This window comes from Cornus florida, unplaced genomic scaffold (genome assembly GCF_030987335.1).
Source record: "Cornus florida cultivar Cherokee Brave unplaced genomic scaffold, ASM3098733v1 CherokeeBrave_3.0.0_Hap2_Chr09, whole genome shotgun sequence".
In the NCBI taxonomy this organism is placed as follows: Eukaryota; Viridiplantae; Streptophyta; class Magnoliopsida; order Cornales; family Cornaceae; genus Cornus; species Cornus florida.
The window spans coordinates 57,163,129-57,170,236 of NW_026775579.1; positions in this window are offsets into that span (position 1 = coordinate 57,163,129).

A 7,108-nucleotide genomic window follows, 5' to 3' on the forward strand; every position below is an offset into this window, starting at 1 on the left:
GCATTATTTGTATCTTGATACTATCTTGACTTACATAACTTGTTGATTGTGGAAACTCGGTGATATCAATCAAGATTTGACATGGCTAGGACTTGGTTCTAGTACGGGAGATAGAGAGCTCCCTACATTATAGTGCGCACTAGAAGAAGGTACCCATGAGTTAGTAGCCCTAAAGTGATCCCAAGAGTACAGTTTTAATCTGGGCGATATCCGAGTACCCACATTAGTTGATTTCACTCTTTAAATTTCAAGTTGCTATTCCTTGAAGATTTAAAACTTGTCGTGTTATGTGAAATGTTCCAACCTTGTTTCATTGCATAGATATTATGCATTATCCTTGATTTCACGCCTTATCTTTGTCGTGTTATATAAAGTATTTCCTACCTTATTTAATTGCATAGACATTATGCTTACTTCGTATATTTAGATCTCATTTAGCATACTCGAAACTGTGCACTTACTTCTTGTATCTAGATTCCATTTAGTAGACTCGTGTCTTGTATACTTACTTTGTGTGTTTTCGATCCCATTTAGTATACCTATGTTTTGTATACTTGCTTCGCATGTTTTCATCTTCGTTTCGTACACTTGTAACCGGTATGCTTACATGTCGTGTATCTCATTTCAATTACTTATGTAACTTAGGATGATCCCTGAGTCTCAATTTGACATAGACGTTAGGTGGCATGAGCTCTATTAACATGTTTCACCTTAAGGTAATATTATTGTAAAATGCTAGGTCTATGCATACTCATCTCCTACGAATAGCTTTATGTTACTCACCCCAAAGTTACCGGGGACATTTTTCAGGTACAGGATTCAAGATTTGGGGATTTGCAATTTCCTTGGGTGATATGTAGAATTGAAGTTCTTTTAACTGTATTCTTGTTCACATGCAAGTGTTAGCATGTTTATCTTCTCTTTTGAAGTTGTTATGTAATGTTTGGTTTAACATGTCATTTTCAATTTCGAGTATGTAATGTGTGTCTAAGCACACTTTTTGACATTCATTTTGTATGTATAACATGAGGCCAAGTGCCATTAATTTTAAAGTTCACAAGTATATTTTTAAACTTGTTTTGGATCATTTGGAATGCATGTATAGCCTTAAGGTTGGAACTAGCATCTCCCCATGCATTGTAGCAGTAGCTTTTTGTGATACCCCTCGATTCTAGAGCCACGGATGATCAAGTCCGAGTACAGATCCGAGAGATACCAAACAATTAATATGTAAATAAGCATATAATACAAAAGTAAAATAAGAATAAAATAATAAAGCTGAAAGAATTCTAAATTAAAAATCCTCAAAATTATTATAATTAAAATCCAATAATCCAAAACCTCTATTCGGGAATCCATCTAGTGGACCCCTATCAAAATCCCAAACTAAACAACTGAAACAAAATCCAAACCTAAACATGGAAAGCAATCCTATGTAGTCGGAGGAATGAGTGACTGTATCTGCTCAGCACGATCAAGCTCTAACCCTGAAACTGACGAACACCTGAAAATAAGAGAGTGGGTCAGGCCCACATGCAAGTTCTATCCTACTACAATCCATACAAAAACCCGATACGCAGATATATCCTAGATAGCTCAACAATAACTAAAGTAGTCTATATATGTATACATACACACTATAGGACGCTCACTAACCTAATAGGTCTGTCTCAGCCTGAGTAGAGATACCATGCAAATCGCACAAAACGTAGTCATGTGTACCTAGACCTATCAGGGAACAACAACTATGTCCAGTTATCCATCCTAGGCGATATACGCACCCTAACCATTATCCTGAGACTCAAGCTCATATTATGACACCATAATCATAAATATATAAAGTCTGTATAAACCTAATACAAAATATCATCCATCTAGTATAGTGGCCTGACATATGTATAAAAATCCATCCAGAAGGCAAAGTATGCCATTCAATTGTTTATTGACCTAACACTAATATGATTAGGACTTAACCTTCATGGTTAATCCATACCTCAATCCAGAATAGGTAGGATTTAGTGTTTGAACTAATCCATCCCTAGTATGCCATTGTCTCATACCGGTGCATACAATCCTCCAAATAGCATAATTGATAAAACAGTAATAAGTACCCATCAACCATACTCCAAGATATGCATAAATAAAGTTTAATACATATATGACCATATTAGGCATTCATTATAAGACCTAAAAATCATGTTCCAATCCTGTAAATTGCTAAGATACAACTAAGCAATTAAATCCTCCAAACAGTCCATAAATTGATACAGTTTACAACAAATTAATTATCAATTTAATCAAATCCAAGCATAGTTAATTACAGATAATCCACTATACTTACAACACTATTGAAATATGATTAAACATTATTAAATCATATACAAAAGATTTGCTAAGTTTCAGTAAGAAAATAAATCAACAAAACAATATTCAACATGCAGGCTTTTCTGTAACTTCATGTTGCTCCATTCCCTAATATAATAATGTAATAATGCTTCCCAATATTTTTATAAGTTCATAGCAGTTATTTACATCATTCAGTGCAATTTAAACAGCTTTAAAAAAACCCCAGACAACCCAAATAGACCCTAAAAATAGTTTTGGTGCGTTTCAGGGTGAGAGAAAGCTCTCACAAGTTGAGAGCCTGCTCCCAACACATGGGAGCTAGCTCCCCACCCTTGGGAGCCGGCTCTAAGGAGCTGGGAGGGAGCCGGCTCTTACCTTGAAGGAGCTGGCTCCCTCCTTTTGGGAGCTGACTCTTTCTCCCTTAAGAGCCGTCGTCCGATATTCCTTCATCTTCTTCGCCTCCAGCGATGTTCAGAGCCTCTGTAATGTTTTTATTACTTGTTCTAGGGTTCAATCAATGTCTCAAATTAATTATAAGACATTGTTATGCATCAACGATATAAATTAAACAAAGCTTAAAACCAATGGCAGCAAGATTCAATTAGAAACTTCAATCAACCCCAAACCAGTTTAATTCAAAGCATTTAAATACAGTTCAAACATGCATAAAAGATATGTTTTAACATTAATTTAAACCTTGGAGTCTACCTAGGCATGCACAGAACACAGGTTTAAGGGAAGGAGTTAGAATAGAATCTTGCCTTCAGTTTCAATTTTGAAACTCTAAACCACCGTCTCTGAGTTTTTCGATAACTTCCTAGACTGCCGTTCTACACCTCCGTTGCTCTTGGTTCAACCCAGAAGCAATTCGTTCTTTCCTCCTTGAACCTCTCTGTAAATCTCTCAAGTCCCTCTCTCTGCTTCTCTCTGCTTCTCACTACATGAATAGGGTTTTTATTCTACCCTAGCAGACGTAAACAGAAAATATATATATAGGCATCTTAACCCTAATTCTGATATAACAGTATATATAAACCTTAGATTATAACCTAATCCCAACGGCGACTACATACAAAATAATAAAACCATACACCGTAAAGATACACAATCAATTATAATCAATTTAATTAAAATGCCACATAGACATAAAAATAAAAATAAACAGATAACTCAATTAAATAATTACACAATTTAGCAAATAAACAATTAATAAAAATAAACAAGTAATTACACAATCTAAACAATTAGTTCAAATAAATAACCAAGTAAACAATCAAATAAATAAACAATTAAACAAATAGCAAGTAATCAAATAAAATGCAATAAAACCATTAATTAAATACCGAGATTATCCTTTTAAAATTAGGGATATTACACTTTTGTTGCTTTCTGTTTTGTCGTTCAGCTAATTTGTTGTTTTCTGTTTCGTCGTTCGGCTGATTATTGCTCTCTGTTTTGTCATTCGGCAGTCAAAATGCCTGACCATGTAAGTCTGAACGCTTGAACCTTTTGTCAGAACGCTTGACCATGTAGGTCAGAGCGCCTGACCTTTCAAGTCCGAACGCTTGGTCATAAGTTCGAATGTTTGACCATAGGTCAGAACGCTTGACCTTTCCGTCAGAACGCCTGACCATGTAAGTCCGAATGCCAACCTTAATGAGTACCGAGCGAGTGCCCAGCCTTGATGAATGCCGAACTGGTGCTCAACCTTGATGAGTGTCGAACGGTGTTCAACCTTGATGAGTGCCGAACGAGCGCTCAGCCTTAATGAGTGCCAAACGAGCGCTCGGTGCTTGGGCTTTAGATATGCGCTCGTCCATGTCTCTGAACCTTTCTTTCTTTTGCTTTGATCATCTTCTTCGTCCGGACTCCAAATCAAGTGATTCTTGAGTCTAACTTCATTAATTTTTCGGTATCTTTCTAATGGTGTACACGGTAGCACCCATTTCAGTTTAGAATGACCATTTGCCCTTGGTCCATTCCTTGGAGGGTTTTGAAACCCTAACTTTGGTCTCGCTTCCGTTGAGTCACGGGACTCTTCGGAATACCACTCTCGTGTCTTAGGGATGAAGTACATCTCTATTGACTTGTTTATGTCTTGCTTCCGCACTTTATTCCTTTGGGTTCCGTGACCTCATGGAAGGTCATCTTAGGGTCTTAGAGGTGTGTTCTGCCTTTGGAGACCGTTATCTTGTTTTTTGCTTCCGCATCTGAATCCGTTATCGGGCCAATCTTCGGTTCATTACAGGACGCACTGGCTTGAAAAACCAGGGTCGTCACAAACATGCCCTTAGTTATCTGAAAATGTAGTTTTCAGAATTATAACTACACCAAATCTAAGGGCATGTTTGGTTTAGTTTTCTAATAATAATTTTTTATTTTTTGAGATTTTTTTTTCCTTTATTTTTTGAGAATTGAAAATCAGAATATTGTACAAAAACTTATTTGGTAGATAATTTATGAGACCTGTTCTATGAAACTCATTTAAAAAAAGGCTTGTTTTCATATAACAATCTTTTATATTATAATTCTTTTACAAGATGATTCTTTCTTTTTTTATTAACACCTTTGTTTGTTTGTTTGTTTTAAAAAAAAAGTTATAAATCTCTGATTTTTTTATGTTATTTTATTCTTTCTAACTCTTGGTAACAATCTGACTTAGAAAGAAGAATTTTTGTTTTTAATTAAATACAAAGAAATAAGAATAAAGTTTAAAAATCATATATATATATTTATTTTATTTTAATCCGTTTAAAAAAAATATAACAGATTTGCTGTGATAGCCATAGTTGTAACTACGTCAACCATAATTGAAAAAATTTAATAAAAAATGGAATAAAAGGAGTTTGGATAACCATATATACAATTATTGTAGGACAGTTTGTCACGAGAGAACTTGAAATGTCCAACTCATACAAATGTGAGAAAGTATATATTTTGGAATCTGGAATGGGGCAGGGACAATAAAATATTAAGTTTATCATCTGATTTCAAATTCTAGAATTAAGGTTACAAATGAATCAACTTGTTCATAAATAACGCTATACGAACTTGCTTAAAATTTAGTTCCGACTTATTTATTAGATATATGAATTTAATTTTAAGCTGATTTAATAAATAACTTAATTTTAAATATTGTTAGACTCAGGTTATATAACGAGTTATAACGATAATATATTCGGTGTGTCCGGTGCACCATGTACTGAATCATCAGAGCAGTTTGTTTCCGCGCATGTTATGCACCGATGGCTATGATGTGTCTGACGCATGATGAACCGAACACGCTAAATATCTACTCCTTCTGTTCTCACTTGTGTGACTTAGCTAATAGGTTGATAAAACTGAAAATTTTAAGTATTGAAGTTTTTGAGTGTTAATTAAAAAATAAATAATAAATATTTTTTTGATATTTTTATGAATTTACAGTGTTTAGCATTCAATGATAAATGATGTTCCTATCACTTAAAATTTTATTCTATTTTAAGTGGCGCTTACCATTTTTAGTGATATAAATTACGTTATCAAATGCATTTAATTGAATAAGCACTTAATCTATTCAGAATTAAGTACTGAATTGAATAATCATTCAACACTGATGTTGTTTGATAAAATTGAAAATTAAGTATTGAAATTTTTAAGAGCTGAATTTTAAAGTACCGAAGTTTTTAAGTGGTAATTAAAAAATAAATATTTTTTTATTTTCTTTTGAATTTTCAGTGTTCAACATTTAGTGATAAGTGATGTCTCGGTCATTTAAAATTTTACCTCATTTTAATGTGCTGTTTGATAAAGTGAAAATTAAGCGTGAAAATTTCAAGTACTGAATTTTAAGCACTTAAATTTTAAGTGTTGAATGTATTAATCTAAAAACTTGTTTGATATTGTATTAATTTTAAATGTTGAATTCATTAAGATTGTTTGATAATTGTAAAAGCTGAAATCTGAATGTTGTATATATTACATTTTTGTCTTGAATGTCTTTTACATATTATAACACAAATATAAATTAATGAATTTTAGCAAAGAAATATATCAATTTAGCAATAAATGTTAGTGTCAAAACTAATTATAAAAATTCCAAAATCAAAATATAAAATAAATAACTTATGAAAATAAAATATTTATGAAAAGAAGAATTTACGCACAAATCATTCAATTTTTATTTATACAATAGTTTTGCATCATAACAATGGTAAGAGAGACATTATATGACTGTTGATTATAAATTTGAGTGAACCATGCAGTATATATATATATATATATATATATATATATATATATCTTGTTGAATATTATTTGTATTTATATTATTATTTGAAATTTATGAGAAATGGGAGTAAACTAAAAACAAAAATACATAATCAACCCAAGGAGGGAATAGAATGCAAAGGGCCCATAGATTTAATTTGGGATGTGACAAAAAAAAAATGTTGGTATTTTATAGGAGGGAGTACAGACAAGTGTAGGTGAACCTCCTAAATAAATAATATTTGAGGGCAAATTTGTCATTAATAAAATATTTTAAAACTTAAAATCAATTATTTCTGTTTTTGGCGTTAAGTAAGGTTTGGGTCACTTAAAAATTTGGCCTGATTTAAAAAAATCGTATTTTGTGTTAAGTGCCGAATAGTAGTATCAAACAGGGCTAAGTGATGCTTACCATTTTCAACAATATTAAATGTGTGTTATCAAACACACTTAATTGGATAAGTGCTGAATACATTTAGAATTAAGCATTGAATTGAGTAATTATCGAATTGAA